This window comes from Pongo pygmaeus, chromosome 23, assembly GCF_028885625.2.
Source record: "Pongo pygmaeus isolate AG05252 chromosome 23, NHGRI_mPonPyg2-v2.0_pri, whole genome shotgun sequence".
NCBI classification, from domain to species: Eukaryota; Metazoa; Chordata; class Mammalia; order Primates; family Hominidae; genus Pongo; species Pongo pygmaeus.
In genome coordinates, this window is record NC_085931.1 from 37,743,034 (window position 1) to 37,765,198 (window position 22,165).

At 46.6% G+C, this 22,165-nt stretch overlaps 1 long non-coding RNA gene across 1 annotated transcript; it reads left to right on the forward strand.

The window, feature by feature from the left end:
- The first annotated feature begins 315 nt into the window (after positions 1 to 315).
- LOC129023214 (uncharacterized) lies at positions 316 to 17,605 on the forward strand. Its single transcript, XR_008496717.1, has 3 exons — positions 316 to 455; positions 3,617 to 3,810; positions 17,371 to 17,605. It is a non-coding gene; the product is annotated as an uncharacterized LOC129023214 (long non-coding RNA).
- Positions 17,606 to 22,165: the final 4,560 nt, after the last annotated feature.

The window sequence follows — 22,165 nt, forward strand, 5'->3', positions numbered from 1 at the left end:
CTTGTTGGCCAGGCTGGTCTGAACTCCTAACCTCAGGTGATCTGCCTCCCTCGGCCTCCCAAAGTGCTGGGATTGCACGCATGAGCCACCGCGGCGGCCCTTGCTCCTTTCCTGAGCGGCTATTTTGAGAGCGATGGAGGGGAGAGGGTATTAGATCCCTGACCTTGAGGTCGGGGAGGGGAGGGTGATGCTAAGTGGTGGACGAAAGACTTGAAGATCATGAGAAATCGCATCAACTTTACCCAGGCTGTTTCTGGGTCTAGAAGCAGGCAAAAATAAGGCGGGAGGGGGTGGGGGGAAGAAAAAGAGGCATTTATTTTGGAGCCGTATCGGAAGCACAAGTGTCAGGGGCTGAAAGGCCGCCTTCTCCTGCGGGCTAACGGTGTGGGCGACAGCCCGCACATTCAAATGAGGGAGCGATTAGACCGCGCTTGCTTCTGAAGACGGATTTCTTGGTAGGGGGAGCGGACTGGGGGGCTGGGCCGGTGTAAAGGGGACGGCAACATTAGGCTTTGGCAAGTTAATTAGGGTTCAGGAGTCCAGCGAGCGAGCAGGGGGAGAGGCTGGATTTGCATAAAGCCTATTTACATAATGTTCTTCACAAATTGTGCAACCAGAAGGCAGGGAGGGGGTGGGGAGGGAAAGGGCTGGGGAGGGGGAGGTGGTTAGACGCCCGAGGCAGCCGCCGCCAAAGGAGGAAGGGCGAGGCCCGAGATGGGACCCGCTCCTTCTTCACCACTTCACCTCTCCCCTGCTCTGTCTGCACCAGGGCCACCCCTTCCTATCTCGGCCCTCACCTCCATTCTGGCCGGACCCCACACTGCCCTCCACCATAGGGCCGGTCCAGAGCAGTCAGATTTCTAAACTGCCTCTGTGGTCACGGGTCTCCCTTGCTTTAACCCTGTCCGGGACTCCTGGCTGCACTCAGGGTCAAGTCCCGGCTCCCTAGCCAACCTATGTGACTTCTCGTGGTGGTCTTGCTCCTTTCACCCTCCTGACCTGGCTTCCTTCTAGTCCCCTCTTCCCAGCTAAGCTCAGTCCCACTGAAAAGCTCATGTCCCTGGACTCCTTTGGCTCTCACAAGCCTCCTCCGCTCCTGACTTGTCACCTGTCCTGGAATGTCCCTACCACAACACCTAGCTTCTTTGTGGCAACCTCACCTCCTGCTGCACCAAATACTCTGCTCTTGGGCCATTTTCTGAAGTCCCCATAACTTCCTCAAGTGGACTGCTAGCCCCCTTTTGTGCGGCCAGGGAACCTTCACCCACCTGTATTCCAGAACTTACCACGCTGTATAGTAACTGCACTGAGGAGGGTCTCTTTCCCCACTGGGCTCTGACTCCTCCAGAAAGGAACTTGCCCGATGCATCTCTGCATCCAGCTGGGGCAGGAGTATGCAAACAGTAGATTCCCAAAACTGTTGATTGAATGAATGAAATATGTCATCTCAGCCAGAGATTGAGACCAGGTTTCAGTCTGCCTGAAATGAGCCTGACCAGCTCTCTGATTTCTCTGGGGTTCTGTCTACACTTTCTTTCCTTATTGGGTTCCTCAGCCTGTCCTGTGTTAGTAGCTGCAGAGGATGAAGAAGCTGTGGTGACCTCTGAGCCGAATTCTCCACTGAGGGAAGCAGGCTAAGGCAGGCAAAAGGGGAAAGGGCAACCCAGGCTGGGCACACAGCATGTGCAAAGGCCTGGTGGCCGGAAAGTGCATGTAATGTTTGGAACGTGGAGGAGGATTGAGTGGGTTAAAGCCAGAGATGAAAGATGGAAAATATGGCGAAGCTCCTATTCTGAGCTTAAGAGGCTGAAAAGTTCTTGTAGATTTTTGTGAGCCCCTGAAGCTTTGTGATCAAGGAGAAGAAAGAAGAAAGTTACATCCACTGAGCACCTACTGCGTGCCACTGAACAGGTGATGTAATTCAATGGCCAAGAACAGTAGGGATTATTCTCTCCATAATTACCAGTGTGGAGGATGACGAGCCTGCTGGAGTCACTTGCCTGAAACCTCACAGCTGCAAAATGGTCAAGCAGGGCTTTGGACCCCTGGTTTCCAAATCCCGCGCTGCCTTCTGAATTCAATGTATTTATGTTTTAGAAAAGCATATAAAATGGAAAGGAAATAGAAGAGAGAAAGAGGCAAAGAGAAAGACAGTTTGGGGGAGGCAAGCAGTCATTTAGAAAGAGAGAGAGAAAAAGGAAGATAGAGAAGAGAGGAGAAAGACGGGGGAAGAAAGGGAGAGAAAAGAGGAGAGAGAAGAAAGAGATAAAGAGAGGAGAGAGAAGAGGGAAAGAGAGAAGAGAAAGGAAAAACAGAGGAGAGAGAAGAAGGAAAGAGAGAAGAGAAAGGAAAAAGAAAGAAAGGAGAAGAAAGAGAGAAAAAGAAAAGATCATGTCCTTTGCAGGAACGTGGATGGAGCTGGAGGCCATTATCCTTAGCAAACTAACACAGGAATGGAAAACTAAATACTGCATATTCTCATTTATAAGTGGGAGCTGAATGACAAGAATACATGGACACACAGAGGGGAAAAACACGCACTGGAGGTTATCGGAGGGTTGAGGGTGGGAGGAGGGAGTGGATCATAAAAAATAACTAATGGGTAGTGGGCTTCATACCTGGGTGATAAAATAATCTGTACAACAAATCCCTATGACACAGGTATACCTATATAGTAAAACTGCACATGTACCCCTGAACTTAGAGTAAAACTTAAAAAAAAAAAAGAGAGACAAGAGGGGAAGGCAAAAGAGAGAGAGAAGAGAGGGGAGAGAAGAAAGAGGAGAAAGAGAGGAGAGCGAGAAAGTGAGGGGAGGGGAGAGAAAGAAGAGAAGGGAGAAGGAAGAGAAGGGAGAAGGAGGGAGAGAGAAAAGAGGAGTGAGGGAAAGAGAGAAGAGGAGAGAGAGGAAGAGAGGGGGAAGTGGAGGAGAGAAGGCTGGGAGGAAGGAGAGGAGACTCAGGTGTCAGTCACCCTGCAGGGCGGCAGGGATGCTCCTGCTCCTAGACAGAGCTGTCCAATAGAACTTTCTGTAATCTCTAATCTGCACTCCAACTCAAGTGCTCAGTAGCCTCGGGTAGCTACTGAGCACTTGAAAAGTGGTTAGCGCAACTGAGAAGCTGAATTTGTATTGTACTTAGATTTATATTGAAATGCTCACATAAAGGTAGCAGCTACAGTATTGGACGGTGCAGCTTTAAGAGCAGTCCTTCTTTTTTCCATCAAGGTCCTGGCTTCGATTTTCTCTGGGTCCTTCTCGGCCTCCCCTTCTGGGACTCTGCTCTGAACCACGCATCCCTGATGTTTCCTTCCCTCATATTCCTGGACATCCCACCCACACCGAGGTTTAATTTTAGCTGATTCTCTCTCAAGGACAAAGTATATATTTTTATTTTAATTTATGTCGCCTGAACCATTTCCAAGTTTTACTTTTAGAACCTGTCAATATTAGTGACATGTGGCATTTTAGGTACTTTTCTGCTGGTGGGGCCTAAATTTATTGTCATTTTATGTCACTCGGCAAAATGCACAAAATGCCAGAAGTGTTATAAACAGAGACGATTTATGTTCGGGTTGGGGTGAGGTTAAGAGAATGAATATAATCAATTTTTTTTTCAGAGACTTTTATGCGAGTGTGAGGGCCAGCAGGTGCACATTTGAAGCTCAGTGGGAAGGAAGTGTTTTCCAAGCAACAGGAGACAGCAGATGCAGACAGGGTCCAATTACTGCTGCTTACGGCTGATCACGCCATTCACTTATGTGTGGATACCTGGCTTCTGGTCTCAGGCACCTAGTATGGGGCTATGCACATGGTAGGCACTCAGTTAAAGCTTCTGGAAGAAGGGATGGAGAAAGGGCAAGAGACATAAGTGGGAATTCTAAAGACTCTTCTGTTCAACCCCCGTCAGAGTGATCTTTCCGGACCTTGTCACTTAACTGCTCAAAACCTTTCAATGGCTCCCTAGTACCTCTGTTTTCTGACTTACAGGGTCCTTCAACATCTGCACCTGAGGGTGTCTCTAAGGGACTTGGAATGCTCTGAAAGTTTCATATCTTTGTTCCTTGCCTTCCCATGAGCTCCTCCTGTTCTTGGGAGTCCTCCCTCCTCTTTCTTGGCCCTTCTTCAGTAACCAGCTCAAACTCAAACTCCTCTGTCCTTGCACCCTTTACCTTTTATCCCTCCAATGAGAGTTTGGTGTTTCCTGTTGGTACCTTATATACAGTCATCCCTGGGTGCCCATGAAGGATTAGTTCCAGGACCCCCTGTGGATACCAAAATCCACGAATCCTCAAGTCACTGATACAAAATGACATAGTATTTGCATATAACCTACACAATCCACTTGTATGCTTTAAATCATATCTAGATTACTTATAATACCTAATATAATGTAAATGCTATGTAAATACTTGTTATACTCTATTGTTTAGGGAATAATGACAAGAAAAGAAGTCTGTACATGTTCAGTACAACCATTCTTTTTTTTTTTTGAGACAGCGTCTGTCTCTGTCACTCAGTCTGGGGTTCAGTGGCTCCATTATAGCTCATTGCGCCTCCACCTCCTGGGCTCAAGGGGTTCTCCCACTCAGCCTCCTGAGTTGCTAGAACTGTAGGCATGCACCACCATACCCAGCTTATTTTTTGATTTTTTTGGAGAGGCAGGATCTTGCTTTGTTGCCTAGGCTGATCTCAAATTCCTGAGCTCGAGCAATTCTCCTGCCTCAGCCTCCCAAAGTGCTGGGATTATAGGTGTGAGCCACTGTGCCTGGCTGAAAATACTTATTATGTTATGTCTTCTTATGTTACATTGAGTGGGTAAGTGAGTGAGAATCCTTAAATATAACAGAGAAACAGAAAACTAAGGGCCTATGGATTGTGTTGCCTTTCAAGATTCAGGTGAATTGCTTTTTGACTCTTCCAATAAGCTCTCAAGTATATTAAAAAAAAAATTTTTTTTTTAACGGAGGTGGTGTCTCACTATGTTAGGCCAGGTTGGTCTCCAACTCCTGGCCTCAAGTGATCCTCCCCATCCAGCCTCCCAAAGTGCTGGGATTACAGGCATGATCTACTGCACCTGGCCTGCAACCATCCTTTTATCCCCCTGATTATTTTCAATGTGTTGTTGGTTGAATCCACAAATGCAGAATCCAAGAATATGGAGGGCCAACTGTATGTCTGCATTACAGGGCTCCACATGTTGCCTCATTTGCTTCCCTGTTGCCACCAGAAGATCATGCACCACTGGGCGGCATGGTCTGGAGAGTCCCATTCATCTTCATCTGGGCCTGAACAGAGAAACTGACAAATGAAAGATAATTGAATGACATAATGAATGGATGCAAACTGGATTGCTCCCTCACCATCTCCACTTCTTAGCCATGTTGGATCTGCTAAGTCAATTACCACCATTGCCTACTCACTTCCCCATTTCCAAACCTCATAACTGTTACCTTTTCCTCCATTCTCCTTGTCCTTATGAGTTTATGCCTTTAAAACAAATCCTTTATTATAATAGTATTGTCTTTTAGGGAAGGAAATACATTAGAGGAGTGTGTTCAATCCACCATCTTCCCTGGAAGTCAGTAACAAATGAAAGGAAATTTATCTGATAGACTGTGGGCAAGTCACTTCTCTTCTTACGGTCTCTGATTCTTCAGCTGCGGCATGAGGAAGTTGGGCTGGATGAGTTCTAGGGTCCAGCCAAAGTCTGCGAGGGGGTCAGCGCTGGATTAGAGGTGCCTGGTGGACCATGGGCATGGATTTTACATAACAGCAGTCACTCTCTGGGATCCCTTCTCCAGCCAGTGCACTCCTTGGACTGCTGATTCTCTTTCCACACATTCAGGTTCTGACTCCCAAACTCTGAGGACGACGGCAGGTTCTGAGGTCCCTCCCATCTTGTACAACTCACAGTGACAGTAACTGTCTCAGCCTGTTCGGGCTGCTTATAACAAAGGAGCATGGACTGGGTGGCTCATAAACAACAGGAATTTATTTCTCACAGTTCTGGAGGCTGAAAGTCCTACATCAGGGCCAGCAGAATTGATTCTGATGGGGGTTTTCTTCCAGTTCACAGACTACCAACTTCTTGCTGTATCCTCACATGGTGGAAAGGGTGCTGGGGAGCCCCATGCAGTTTCTTTAATGAGGGCACTAATTCTATTCATGAGGGCTCCACACTCATGACCTAATCACTCCCACAGGTCCCACCTCCTAACAGCATCATGATTGGGGTAAGGATTTCAATATATGATTTTTGGGAGAACACATTCAGTCCATAGCAGTGACTGACACTTGTCCAGTTCAGTGGCTTACTCAGAGACCTCACCTTGACCTAACGCTTGTGCCAACCTGGTGAGAAATCTGGACTCCCATTCCACAGATTAGAAATCTGAGGTTTAGAGAGGGGAAGGAACTCGCCTAAGGCCATGGAGCAAGTCAGTAAGGACGCAAGGTGGCAGTCGTGGTCTAACTGACCTACATTCCTGGAGCGTCCGGCATCCTGCCCGTGGTGGCTGCTCAGCTGACATTTGTTTGGAATGAAAGGTGACCACATTTGAGTTGAGGTAGTCAGCCACGAGGGCAAGAAACAGCATTTTAAAGAGTATTTACTTAGTGTGACATTTTCAGAGCTATTCCATGCCACAGCGTGGATGAGTACTTCTTCATTCTTTATGGCTGAATAATATTCCATTGTATACCACATTTTGCTTATCCATCTGCTAATGGGCATTTGAGTTGTTTTCACTTTTTGGCTATTGTGAACAATGCTGCTGTGAACATTCATGTGCAGGTACATGTCTGACTCTAAGTGAAAGAAGCTCAACACAAAAGGTCACATACTGTATACGATTCTATTTGTATGAAATATCCAGAATAGGTAAATCCATAGAGACAGAAAGTAGATTAGTGGTTGGTTGCTGGAGCTGGGAGAAAGAGTGAAAAGGGAATGGCGGCCAGGCGCAGTGGCTCACGCCTGTAATCCCAGCACTTTGGGAGGCCGAGGCAGGGGGATCACAAGGTCAGGAGATCGGGACCATCCTGGCCAACATGATGAAACCCCATCTCTACTGAAAAATACAAAACTTAGCTGGGCGTGGTTGTGTATGCCTGTAGTCCCAGCTACTCAAGAGGCTGAGGCAGAAGAATTGCTTGAACCCAGGAGGCGGAGCTTGCAGTGAGCCAAGATCGCGCCACTGCACTCCAGCCTGGCAACAGAGCGAGACTCTGTCTTAAAAAAAAAAAAAAATGAAAGAAAGAAAAGGGAATGGCTACTGACGGTATGAGGTGTTCTTTGGAGGTAATGACAATGTTTTGGAGCTAGACAGAGCTATGGTTGCACAACACTGAATGAACTAATGCTATTGAATTGGATACTTGAAAGTTGTTAATTTTATGTAATGTGAATTTCACCTCAGTCAAACAATGAATGACTAAAGACTTCTCTCCAGTAACATTCAACAAAGCCTTCTGTGTGTCTAGTAAGTGTTTGGTTCTCCAGTTTAAAACACATAGTGCACACTTGGGAAACATTTGTGATATCAATTCACCAATGGGCAAGGTGATGGTTTCCGTCTTCAGCCTTGATACTCCCAGTCAAGTTCCCAGACCAGTGGCTTAGCATCCCCAGGAGCTGGTTGGAAATACAGAATTGTTGGCAACCCCAAACCCAGACCTACTGAATCTCTGCTGTATGGCATGTGTTTGCCCTTGCAGCCCACTTTCCTGCTGTCCTTGTCTAATCACTGAAGAGAGAAACTGTAAGAGAGGGATTGAGGCTAAATCTCCCTGAAGTTCGTCCTCGATGAATAGATGTGTGGCTCACCTTCTCCCTCTCCCTCTCTCTCTTTTTTTTCCCCTCTTTCTCTCTTTTCTCCCAGGTCACTCTCTTTCTGTCCCTCCCACCCTTTCCTCTCCATTCAGTAGAGTCGCTTCTCTCCTGCATTCTCTGAATTGATTTTTCTCACTCATCTTGGCAGGTTAGTAATCACCATTCTCAGCAGAAGTTCCTTCCATTTCATTACACTGGGTGAGAAATCCTGGGCAGCAGGGGGTGGGGTAGGGGCTGTGTTTCATTTCACTCCCATCTTTGTGTCAGGTGGGGAGGGAGGAATCTCCACACTGAGTATCCCACAGGAGGAAGGCCAGTGCTGGGAAGGGATGGAGACCCCTTGGTGGCTCTTTTCAGCTTCAAGGTCCTGTGCTGCAGCTCCTCCCAGTTCCCAGGGCCCCTGCCTTTCTCTTTCCTCAACAATCGCTCACATATGAGGGGCTTCCATGGCTGGCAGAACCTATTTCTATGCATTGCTCAGTTTAATCTTCACAACATTTCTGAGAGGTTGGCATTGTCACCTCCTTCATGTTACAGGAGAAGCAAGTGAGGCTCAGAGATACTTGCAAGACACCTGGGAATGAGAGCCGGTCTCCAGGCTCGGGCAAGGTTGTCCTGGACTGTACCAGAGTCACGGTATAATATATAATAAAGGTGATGCTATAATGATCCTATAATAAAAGGATCATGCTGCCCATCCACCTGCCAGCCATGGTGGGCTCTAGAAAGAGCCCAACATTTGTGATCCTATGGACTTGGGGTCCACTCCCAGCTCTGCCACTTACTGGCCATGCCACTCTGGGCAAATTGCCCCATCTTTCTGACCCTCCTCTCCTTAGCTGTTCACATGGGATTGGGGGGATGGGACAGACCTGCCAGAGTACACCTAAGAACAAGGAATTCTGTAATGCAAACCAGCTGTGGAACCCAGGGGAGGACCCACCATCTCTTGGAGGCACAATTTCCCTATTCTCAAAGCATATTTAGAAAAAACACCTACTTTCTGTGTTGTTGCAAGAATTGCGTGAACTATTACAGCTCTTGTGCAGCTTTTAGCACATGCCTGGAACACGAACAAGCACTGGATAAATAAATACCCTGGATGGAAATAATATTATTATAGCTCAAGGATTTAAGATGCTCTCACAATGGCAGATGGACCCTGAATTCAGAGATGCAAAATGTGAACGAAACGTGTGCTTAGAATTAAGAACATCATCCTGTATACGGTGCCTGCCCCATGTGAGGCACAAGGCGAAGCATTTTACAGACGTTTTCCTACTGAATCCCGATGAAGAGTCCTACAGGGTAGGGTGTAGTCTCCCTGTTACATAGGCGAGAAAACTGAGGATCAAGGAGATGAAGTTACTTCTTCTAACTCCTATAGTGTGTAAGAGGTAAAGCTGGAATCAACTGAGATCAGTCTGCTACCAAATCCAAAGTACAGATGAAAAAAACAAAAAATCAGATGTGAATAAGTTTTGCAAACTACATAGTTCTAGTTGTGTGTAGGGTGAAAGATGGAGGAAAACATCATCATCATCATCATCACATTGTCATATCTATTAAACATTAGATATCATCATCATATCTACTAAGCATTAACTGCTTATCACATGCCAAACACTGGGCTAAGAGATTTACATGGATTACCTCATTTAAGCTCTGCAACAACAACCCTGTTATAATCCTCATTTCACAGATAAGCAAACAGGCTCAGAGTGGTAAAGCAATTTACCCTAGGTCACACAGCCAGGAAGTGGTAAAGCTGGATTCTGACTTCAGGGCTTACAGGCTCCAGAGTGGAGTCCTTAACCCTTCACCTGAAATTGGAAGCTACTAATCTTGGCTGCAGGGAGTTTAGCTGGCAGGACCCTCTCAGTCCTTGGGGACCTCCCTATCACCCCTTGCCCCAGTCTGGGCTCCAAACTGGGAGTGGACTAGGCTCCCACCCATGTCTCTGTGATCAGCCCTTCTTCAGATCAGGCTGTCCCTCTCCTAGCCAGTCGTTGGAGCCCCAGCCGAGACCATGCTGTATGCAGATCACCCCATTAAAATTTCATGTGGATTCAAAAATTCAGTGTTGACTCCGGTGACGCAAATAAGTATGAAAATTCCGAGGAAGGCACACTGTTACTGAAATCAAATGGTTGAACGGCCACTAATGAGGCAGACAAGGAGCCTTGCTCACCCTCTGAGGATTGAGGAGAGACGAGAGGAGCAATCGCGCTACATTATTCATGCCCTCTTGTTTGAGTTTCAGATCTCAAGGAGGCTCTGGAAGGGGAAGGCAGAGAGGGCAGAGGCGGCGGGAGGTGGGGGTGGCAGCCTAGACAGGGCCCCACTCTGCCAGCTGCGGAAGGCCGGGTGACTAATTGACAACTACTCACTGATCCCCTTCCCTAGGGCGCCCCTCTTCCATCTCTCATTTTTAGCTCTGGCCCACAAGCACCTCCCTTGCACCTGCCACGGTGCCCAGATTTCCCCCAGCAGTGGCTGTGTGAGTGTGAGATGCAGAGGAAGACGTGGCATCTGGGCGGTCCTGGCTCTGTGTGATCTCGGGCAAGTGACTAAACCTCCCTGAACCTTGATTTTTTTGTTCCCCTTGTAAAATGGGAAAGCAGAAGGAGTGGCTCCTCTACCTTCTCTGGGGAGAGGTAGCATTTCTGAGAGTCAAATGCCGCATTGCCATGCTTCTCAAGTTTGAACGCTCAGGTGAATCCCAGAGGAGCTTGTTGGGATACTGGTGCTGATTCAGTAAGGCTGGGGCAGGGCCTGAGATTCTGCATTCCAACCAGCTCCCAGGTGAGGCCCATGTTGCTGGCTTGCAGCCCACCCTGTGAGCAGCGGGGCCATACAGATAGGAAAGCACTTTATAGCCACCACTCGCTGATCTAAGCCTCTCTGTGCATCAGCATTACTGGGGAGTTTGTAAAAACACGATGCCCTTCCCCATCCTCCTAGGGTCTGCTTTAATTGGTTAGGTCAAGGCACTTGTACTTTTTAATTCTCCTCCTGACACCTGCCACCATGGCCCCTATATGCAGCCAGATTTTTGTAGTTCTTGTTACTAATATGTCTTTATTGTTTATGCCCCTCATAGTTTCTTTTTTCTTTTTCAAGATGGGGCTCACTCTGTTGCCCAGGCTGGAGTGCAGTGGTGCACTCAAGTGATTCTCCCACCTCAGCCTCCCCAGTAGCTGGGACCACAGGCACATGCCACCATGCCTGGCTAATTAAAAAAAGAATGTAGAGACGAGATCTTGCTGTGTTGCCCAGGCCAAACTTGAACTCCTGAGTTCAAGTGATATGCCCACCTTGGGCTCCCAAAGTGCTGGGATTACAGGTGTAAGCCACCGTGCCTGGCCCCCCTCATATTTTATGACCATTTTGCAAGCTTCCTTTTCTTCAACTCCTCTTAAACGTCAATGCCACAATGCTTTCTCTCTTTTCCCCGAGCAAACCCGTTGTCAAGAAAGAGGCTGAAGAACCAATTGCTCCCACTCAGAGGAGGAAGGAATGCTTCACCCCTGGGAACTGACCTGTTTCCAGGGGTTGTCACCTCCCTCCAGGTTCTAATGGTGCACTTCGGGTCCCGCTATCTGAATAGTGCACCTGGGGCAAGTTTGCACCAGGGGTCACCTGGGCAGCTGCTCCCCTTCTCTTTTTAAGATTGAGGCCTGACCACACTGATAACACATTCTCTAGAAGTAGAAACCAGGTTTCAGACAAGCCACGGAGGTAAAACCAGCTCGAGAGGGAAGGAATTGATTTCCGCCAGAGAAACCTGCGCAGAATGTACAATCCCATCGTTGTCCATGCACCCAGCATAACCAATAAACAGGTTCCCCAGTCCTCCCTGCATTTTCTAATTATTACTCGGCTATAAAAATCCCTTCTCCCTCCTGCCAACATTATCTTAGTAAACGTTATGAGCGCTCACGAGGTTAATGCAGGGCCGTAAATCCGCCGTGGGTCGAACAAGTGAGACTTGAGGAACTGTTCATAAATCTATGGGAACGGCTCCAGTTTGTTTATTTAATAAAATATCATTTTGTAGAAATGCACAGGGCACTGTGGGGTTCATACTCAGTGGGCACGCGTGGAGAGGGGTGGGTGGTGGAGGTCTGCCGAGGGTGGGGGGGTGTGTGCACGGGCGTGCAGGCAGACTTCCACGTGGCCTCTGCCTGGAATGGCAGGGCGCCATGCCGTTTATTACTGCACCAGGCATTCTGAACTCAGTACCCGCTTCACTTAAGGCAGCCTGTTCTCTCAGAATTCTTTAATGGGCCTTGTCAATATCTGAAACGGTGCTACAAAGCCCAGGACACGTGTAATGCTGTTTGCACTACATGAACACCTCCTCGAGACAATCTTCTGGGATTTGTTAGGGGCGCTTTACCCACATTGGGCTGTTAAATCAACAAGAAGTCAGTCCACGGCATGGAATGAAATGCTAAAAGCATGGGCATTGGAGTAAATGGACATGGCTTCTAACACCAGATTTGCTACCTACTGGGTAGATGTCCTTGGCATTCACCTCCCTGGCCTTGATTTCCTTCTCTGTACCATGGAGATGATCATCTGTACTTTATGGAATACAGATGTGATATGCAGAGGGACTAGAATGGAGCAGTAAGTTTGCTTTTTTTTTTCTTTTTTTGAGGTGGAGTCTTGCTGTGTCGCCCAGGCTGGAGTGCAGTGGCAAGATCTTGGCTCACTGCAACCTCTGCCTCCTGGGTTCAAACAGTTCTTCTGCCTCAGCCTCCTGAGTAGCTGGAACTACAGGTGCACCACCATGCCTGGCTAATTTTTGTATTTTTAGTAGAGATGGGGTTCCACCATGTTGGCCAGTCTGGTCTTGAACACCTGACCTCAGGTGATCTGCCCACCTTGGCCTCCCAAAGTGCTGGGATTACAGGCATGAGCCACCGCACGCAGCCTCCTTTCATTTCTCTCTCATTTACCTGTGAGTTTTCAGCATTGCAGTATGCTGAGATGACTTTGTTAATTAGTTTTGGCTGAAGGTCATCTACAGAGCCCCCATTCTTTTCTTTGTAATTGTCTGGGCCCCAAACTCAAAGGCAGTGGAATGGGATCAATGGAAACAGGGGAGATTCTGCAGAACTGGGATGTGGCATTCCTGCCCATAGGGGTTTAGCATCCCTGAATCACCCCATCATAGAGTGCTGTGAATCATGTTACTGAAGGAAATAGGCAGTGTGATCTAGTGGTAAGGACCATGGAGTTGGCAGCCCTGGGTTTGAGTTCTAACTCAAACACTTAACTATCTGAGCAGCCTCTGTGGCCAAGTAATTGAAGCCTTGGGTTCTTGGGAATTGGAGATCTTAATACCCACCTTTTAGGGCTCTGAGCATTCCCTGAGCTAATATGGGTAAAGTGTGTGCATAGACATGGCACATCGTGTAAACACAATAAACCAACGACAGATGGAGAGTGGAGGAGGAAAATGAGAGAGGCAGAAGCAAGGATGACTAACCTGTACCAGTTTTCTCAGACCTGCTCCATTCTTAAAACAGGAAAGTCCTACATCCTGGGAACTCCGTTAGTCCTGGAAAAACTGGATGGTTGATTGCCCTTGCAGGAATGGACAAGTCAATGCTTGAAGCACTCTTAACTCTGGGTTTAATTTGGCTACAGCTATTGATGATTTAATAACAGCTGGCTGATTATGGAGGCTTCATCTAAAAGACTCTAATTCCCCAAGGCTAATTGTTGAGCGTTTGATTAACCCAGTGGCTCTCACTAGAATCACCTGAAGAGCTTTCTAAACATACCAATGACTGAGCCTCACCCCTAACTAGGGTTTCTCTGCCTTGACACTACTGACGTATTGGGCTGGATAATTTTTGTTGGGGCAGGTAGTGGGGAGTGGAACTGTTGTGTGCATTGTTGATGTTGAATAGCACCCTTAGATTCTATCCTGAAGATGCCAGGAGCCATGTCCCAGTCACATGACAACCAAAAATGTCTCCAGACATTGCTCAATGTCCCCTGCAGGGCAAAAATCACCCCCAGTTGAGAACAACTGCCCCAGCCTAATTTAAGAATCTGGGGGCAGAATAGAAATTAAGCTTTGGTGTTTCACATTAAGTTCCCTGCCCCCAGCTGCCTATATATAGCATTTGGCTAAGACCAACCTCACTGCTAATGTGGATGATGCTGACATCCAAGGAGAACTTTAGAAGGGGCTGGAGCTGACTTGGGGTTGGGTCTAGAATGACTACACAGAAGAGGCTGTGGGCAAAGACCTCACATGATAAGAGAGGTGCTGAATTCCTACTCTCTTTATTTGTGTATTTATGTATTTATTTATTTATTTTTGAGATGGAGTCTCACTCCGTCACCAGGCTGGAGTGCAGTGGTGCAATCTCGGCTCACTGCAACCCTCTGCCTCCCGGTTTCAAGTGATTCTCCTGCCTCAGTCTCCCAAGTAGCTGGGACTTCGGGCGTGTGCCGCCACACCCAGCTGATTTTATTTTTTTAGTAGAGATGAGGCTTCACCATGTTGGCCAGGATGGTTTTGATTTCTTGACCTTGTGATCTGCCCTCCTCGGCCTCCCAAAGTGCTGGAATTACAGGCGTAAGCCACCGCACCTGGCCCTACTCTTAAATATTCCCTTTCCCCCACCTTGATATACAGCCCAAACCTCACCATTAGATATGAGTTCTTGCAGAAAGTTCAGAGTGCTGTGTTTTGAGTTGTCCTCTTTTAAGTTCTTCTGGAAGGCAGATCATGACATTGCTTTTGGTCCCTGATGACCTCTTCTGGGTGGAGACAGTGCTGGGTCTCAAGATGTTTTGACATGCTAAATCATTTGCTCCTCACAGCTCTCCTAGGTGAGGTGGATTTCTTTGCACGTTTTATAGAAAAATGATGTTCAGAGAGTTTTAAACAATTTTCTGAAGCTCACACAGTTGGTTGGCAGCACAGATTAAAGCAAAACTCAGGACAATCACTAACTTCTAGTGACTGGCCCACTCTGACATGTTTCCTCCTATCCCTTAGACAGCCAAGTGCTGGCTGAGCACAGTGGGGATGGGAGTGGGACATGAATGCCCTGGCCAAGAAGGAAACATTCATGGCTGCTTTCTTTGTGCCAAGTCTTGCACTTACATTATCTCCTTGAATAGTCCCAATGTCCTGGGGCAGCAATGCCTATGATTCCCCCTTCTGGGGAGGAGAATGCTGAGGCCTAGACAAAGGAAGCAATTTGCCTAAAGTCATGCATCTGTTATCAAGGGGAGGTGCCCTGATCTCAAAATCAGGGTGGGGGAAGAGCATTATAAATGGATTAATATTTTAAATTTCTCAGCTGTTAAATGAGAGGCACTCTTTTTTTTTTGCAGCATTCCAGTGCTCAGAATTATTGAACAGCTCTGAATGGAAGCATCCACCAGTTGTATGTGTCTCTTTGGCATTCCTATGACTGAAAACATTAGACATTTTCTATGTTGATTGATCAGAGCTATCATCATCCCTCTGCTAACAAAGTCTTCCTTTAATTGGGAGGTTTCAGCCCAGCTCGGCTCTGATTGGCTCACACCTTACAGGAAGCATCTAAAGGTCTTAGAGCCGAGGCAGGAAGTGACTCTCTGTGAGGTCAGCATTTCTCCTCTTTTCTCCAAGGCCACCATAATCTTTATGGAGTGAAGGGTAGTCACAATGCCATTTTGAAAAGTGATTACAAGGATCATAATAGTACGAATGGTGAATGAGTTTTCTGACTGCCAGGAGAGGAAGCATTTTAGGATTGATTTCAGAAGAGAAATCCATCATTTTGATTTTAACTGTGGCAGATAACACAATGTTCACTCTAATTTTAGAAACATTTTGAGACAGGAATAAGTTGTACTAGTCTTTGTCAGGCTGTAGGTAACTTACATTTTCTGAGTCTAAAGTGGATACTAGCTAAAAGATTATGTTTAAAGAAAGTTACCTTTTTTAGAATCACACCAGAAATTTCTAGTGTAACGACAGCATTTCTTAACCCAAGTGGAACTCTGTGTGTGTGTTAAAATATCTGTGTTAATAACCAGCAACCTCGGAAGTGAGAGGGAAGGGAAAAATGGGGCTAGAAGGAGCCAAATCCTACTTGCATGGCAGAGGAGACCTGGAAGATAAGATGGAGCTAATCAGTCTGAAATAATGGGTGGTGAGAATTCTGCCGTTGAACCACCAATGCTCCCTAGTGTGAAATAATGGGAAAGTCATGGAGACTGGAACAGCACATGAAAAGCCACAGAGCATAAAATACCCAGCTGTTCTGGGGGTCCAGGAAAATTTCCAAGTGGTGGGAGCAAGAAGTATATGGCATGGGGAGGTCAAGAGATGTGATTAGTTGGGGAAGGTTAGGACACACTTATCCTACAGTTTGCTTTTTCCCTGACAACCAGTGGAGGCAGGCTTTAACCCCCAACCCACCCTGTCTCCAAGGACTGGCTTGGATGCCTGTCTTCCTGAGCTCCATCTTCACTGACTCCATGGAGGACAGAAAACTCATTACCATCAGACGCTCACCCTGGATGCCCTGTGTGGACCTGTGACTATGTTAGGTTTTGTGGCAAAGGAGTATTAAGATTGCAGGTGAAATTAAGTCTGCACAGCAGTTGACCTTAAAATGGGGGAGATTATCCTGGATTATATGGATAAGCCCAGTGGAACCACAAGGGTCCTCAAAAGTGGAAGAGGGAGGCAGAAGAGAGAGAGAACTATAGAGATGGCAGCTTGAGGAGGACTCAGCCTGAAAATGCTGGCTTTGAAGATGGAGAAGGGGGCCAAGAGCTAAGGAATGAGGGCAGCTTGTAGAAGCTGGAAAAGGCAAGGGAACTGATTTTCCCCTGTTCTCCAGAGGAAGAACAGCCTTGCTGACACCTTCACTCCAGCCCAGTGAGACCCATTTCAGACCTCTGACCCTCAGAACTGTAATATAATAAGCTCCTAATATTTTTAAGTCACTTAATATATGCTGATTTGTGTAAGCAGCAATAGAAAAGCAATATAGGCCCTTAGTTCTTTAATCTAATAAATGGGTTTAATAACCATTTCATTTTGTAGTGTATTGAAAATTGAATTAATGTACTACACCAAGTATTTAGCACAGCCCCTGGACAATGGTACCTTTTTTATTGATGCCACAGGTGGAATGACCACTGGTCCTCCTGGCTTAGTCCTCTGGCTGCTTTAATGTGGGACTAGAAGAAAGAGACCTAAATTAGGAATCTGACAGACCTGGGTTCAAGTCCTGGCTCTGCCTCTTTCTAATGGCCTTGGGCTTGTTTCTACCCTGGAAGAAGTTTTCCAGTCTATATTGTGGGTGTGGGAGGGATGATCTATCACATCTACCAGCAGTGAGCCTCCTGTGAGGATTCAGAGTGGGTGGGCTTTTGTAGCCCACTCAAGGCCCTCAGAGAGGTTTTCTGTAAACGTGGTACCTTGCACCAACTCCTTGGGAAGAGATTTTCTCAGGCTTCAGAGCTGAGGGTATTCACCCCTGACCCACTTGCTTCTTTCTCCAGGGAATGCTCATGCATTCCTGAGAAGTTGGCTGGAACTAAGGGAGCATTCAGAGACCACAGATCCAGTTGACTGGTCCCTGCTGACATCCAGTCCGCGTTGTTGGCCACATCAGCTCCTCTTCAAACTCATGATGCAAATCAACAGCTAAACATGTTGATATTTTTTATTTCTCTCAGCTAAGTGGATCCCTGAGTCCTCCTGGTGCAGTGGAAAGATTTGAGTTTTGCAGCCAAATAGAGTGAGGTTTAAATGGTGGCTAAGCGGCTCACGCCTGTAATCTCAGCACTTTGGGAGTCATAGGTGGGTGGATCACCTGAGGTCAGGAGTTCTAGAGCAGCCTGGACAACATGGTGAAATCTCGTCTCTACTAAAAATACAAAAATTAGCTGGATGTGGTAATCCCAGCTACCTGGGAGGCTGAGGCAGGAGAATTGCTTGAACCCGGGAGGCAGAGGTTGCAGTGAGCCAAGATCACGCCACTGCACCCCAGCCTGGGTGACAGAGTGAGATTCCATCTCAGTAAATAAATAAATAAATAAATAAATGGTGGCTAAGCCACTTGCTTGTGAGCAAAATGGTTAGCCTGCATAAGCCTTGGTTTATCCACCTGATAAATGAAGATACTAACAGTCAACATTAGATAACCGTACAGCCTAACTCATAAGGCCATTACGAGAATTGAGATGTTAGTTCAAGTAAAATGGTGCTATCATTTGGATGATTGTCTCCTCCAAGACTCATGTTGAAATTTAGTCCCCAATGTTGGAGGTTGGGCCTCATGAAAAGTGTTTGGGTCATGGGGAAGATCCGTCATGAATAGGTCAATACCTTCCCTCGGGAGTGAGTGAGTTCTTACTCTACTAGCTCCTGCAAGGGCTGCTTGTTGAAAAAAGCCGGGTATCTCCCTCTGCCTCTTTTGTTTTCTGTCTCCATGTGATCTGTATACACACCAGCTTCCCTTTGCCTTCCATCATGAGTGGAAGCAGCCTGAGGCCCTCATCACATGCCCAGTCTTGAACTTCTCAGCTCTCAGAATTGTGATCCAAATAACTCTTTTCTTTATAAATTACCCAGCCTTTATAACAACACAAGATGGACTAAGATACTTGTTATGATGCAGGAGGAATGAAGAAGTGTGGGAAGTATTACCTCGCTAGTAGGTGAAGGAGGGCACAATAATTACAGAAAAATTCCCATAGGAGGTTATACTTGAGCTGAACTTCAGTGGGTGAAATGGATGTAAAAAGTTTAGCACAATGCCTGATGTGAATTGTGTGCTCAGAAATTAAAAGGGAGAGAGGAAGAAATTGGGTTCTCTGAGGTTAGTGGGGGACCTAGGATCCCTCCTTGCCCCCTACTGAACCTGATCCACCCCAGTCCTCACTCTTCTTCTCTTCCTGCTTATTCCTCATGCCTCATCGCTGCATTCACTCTTGGTTCTGGCCCCTCACCCTGCATTCTACTGCTGGGGCAGCCAGCAGAGACAGACATGACAGGAGACAGGGAGAGGCAGAACTGGGAAGAGGGCTTGAAGAAGATTGATACTGGCATTGTTGTCATGGCAACACCAGGATGGACTAGAGGCCCCACTGCTGGGATCAGCTCCTGTAGTTCTTCTCAGATTCTAGAGCCTTTGAGGGTAGGCAAGAAGCTCAAATAGGGGCCCTGAGAAAAACAGGTGGGGCCTCAGGGTGACAGCCAGTGAGAGAGCAGGCACCGGGACCTGGGATGCCCTTCTGACAACATCTACTGAATCCATGGGACCTTAGAGAAGACCTGTCCAAACCCCTCAATTGAGTCATGGGGAACTGAGCACTAAGGGGGAGTGTGGAGAGAACACATTTCCTGAGTACCTACTATGTAGCTGGTACTTATTGCTAGCTTTTAATAACACGTCTCTTCACCAGACTATGTGATCTGCCAGAGCAGGGAGGCATCTTGGGTGAGGCTAGATGTAGAGACATCTGAGTCCAAATACTGACTCTGCCACTTATCCTCAGGATGGCAGTGCACGTGATCTCCCCTCTCTGGGCCTCAGTTTCCTCATCTGCAGAATGAGTAAAGTTGATGTTATGTATTACCTTCCTCACAGAGTGGTTGAGATTTTGAATGATGTAATTTATGTAACATGCTTAGTGCATGCTTGGCAAAGCATAAATGTCATATATAGTGATTAATATTACAAGCCTACCCAGAGAAAGAGAAATTTGTATCTTGATGGCTAAATAAAATAGACAGTGTTTGTATAGCTTTGGGAGAAGAGGGATCTAGTTTACTTCTTGAACCATCTGTTTTCACCCCTTTTCCTGCCTTACATTTTTATATGTATATATTTTTCTTTCTGTCTTTTAGAGAACAGAGCTCTATGTGCTCATGGGAGCACACTGGTCAGCAGTCAGAAAACATAGGTTAAAAATAATAATAGTTCTCATTTATTGAGAACTTGCAATGTGCCAGGCTTCTGGTTGCCCATTTGATATTACAACTATTTGATGTACAGTAGCTCTTAAAGTTAAATGCTCTTGTTATCCCATTTTGCAGGAGAGAAAACTGAGGCTCAGAGAGGTTGTATAAGTCATCCAAGGTCACACAGGGCTGGTAAGGGGCAGAGACGGGACCTCAGTCACTGGTGGACTTTATTGTTGAGGATGGGGATGGGAAGGAGAGCACCTGTGCCGCTGACCTTGGTCCTGAAACATCGGTGGGCACTGGGGCTGAGCTGCTCTTTGGAATGCTGGTTCTCCAATGATGATGCCCATCCTGCCTCCCCCAGAAATCTGAAAAGTGAGAGAAGATAAAGTAGGGAAAGGGCATGGAAGGTGGGATGCAGAGAGACAGTGAGAGAGAGAATCAGAGTCTTCTAGAAGGATCCAGCTCCTGAACGATTGCTCTGGGGGAAAAAGGGGACTTGATTTGATATATATTTTGAGCAACACTGTTGCTAGGGAAAGTGGTTTTCTTCTCGTTAGTTGGAAGAGGGACATTCAGTTTTCCCCCTTCTTGCCACACTAGTGGTTGGATACCTGTTTTCTGTCTCTTGCAAATAGTGTCTCATTATTCCTACCTTACAGATTGGTTTTGGGGAGCCCAGGAAAGAATACTGAAAAATCCAAGCCTGGTGCTCGTGCATGTGGGTGTTGAGTACGTGTCCTTTAGCCCTTCTCCTGGTCTTGTCAGTAGCCTCTGCCTATATTTGCTCAGGCCATGCTGATAATGTGTAGCCAGTCCCTGACCCAGAATGTGGGTTTCCTGGGAAGAATTTCTGCAGCCCAGCCACCCAAGTTCATTTGCAATGCGGGCATTCCCTGCCATAAAGCTCCAAGCTGCTTGGAAGAGTTAGGCATCACATTTCCCTGCATTCAAAAGTGCCTGGAGTAAGGATCATGTTCTGATGGCGGCATGTAAATGCCTCTTTCAAGAGAGGAAATTGCTTTGAAGTTACTATTTCCCTGGCTTTGATAATAATCTGCTTAATGTCTTGTGTCAAACTAATTACAGCGTAATTACCTTTTTTAATAACAGGTACTTTTAATTGGTGCGGGGTTAAACAATTCTGTTGTAAAAATTGGTTGTTTTACATTCATGGCTATAGTTTACAAAGAACTGGGACAACCTTGTAATATTAAACACTCCATAGAGCTGGGATGGGGCGTAAATGAGGGTACCACCATGCCTCCTCTCCATGACATTGAACCCTTTTCTTTGCAATGCTTCACCTTCTCACAGACAGAATTTCTTATGCCAAACGCTTGGAAAAGGAGAGGAAGGATGCTGTTAGGGCCTCATGTGTTCACACACATCATCTTGCTTCATTCTCACATGTCCATGCACAAAAGCATGGGAAAGAGGTATTGCTATCTCCATTGTGTAGGTGAGTAAATTGAGGGTTAGAGAGGTTAAGCAAACTGACCCAAATCACAAGGTCAAATGACTGAATCAGACTTTGAACTCATGCCTCTTTCTTCCAAGTCCCAAGTTTTTCTTTTTTCTTTCTTTCTTTTTTTCTTGTTTTTGTTTTTGAGACAGTCTCACTCTGTTGCCCAGGCTGGAGTGCAGTGGCGCAATCTTGGCTCACTGCAACCTCTGTCTCCCGGGTTCAAGCAGTTCTCCTCAGCCTCTCAAGTAGCTGGGATTATAGGCATGCACCACGATGCCTGGCTAAGTTTTTCCTATTTTTAGTAGAGATGGGGTTTCACCATGTTGGCCAGTCTGGTCTCAAACTCCTGACCTCAGGTGATCTGCCTGCCTCGGCCTCCCAAAGTGCTGAGATTACAGGCGTGAGCCACCGTGCCTGGCCTCAAGTCCCAAGTTTTTAAAAGGCTGTATGATTAAGTGGTTAACTAAGTGGGAGAGGGGTCTGGAGTCCAAATATCTGGTTTGATCACAGGTCTACAAAACAAGGTTGGATCTACAAAACAGCATTGAATCAATGCTATATAATTAAGTGGTTAACTAAGTGGGAGGGGGGTCTGGAGTTCAAAATATCTGGTTTGATCACACATCTACAGCATAATTGCTTTGGACCTAGGGTTGTTTTTTACCCTTTCTGGGCCTCAGTTTCTTTATCTGTAAAATCGAGAGGTAATAATAGCCTCTACCTCATGGGTTGATCAGATAATATAAAATAACACCGGCTAAGTGTCTAACATAGTAGGTACTCACACCGCAGTAACTCCTCCCAACGCATTGATCCAATCCTGTTTTTCTTCTCCCAGATTCTTTCTTTGTAGACCCCTGAGCACCCCATGGATGTATTTTCTCACGTCTTGGCTGGGAAAGTGCACACACTCATTT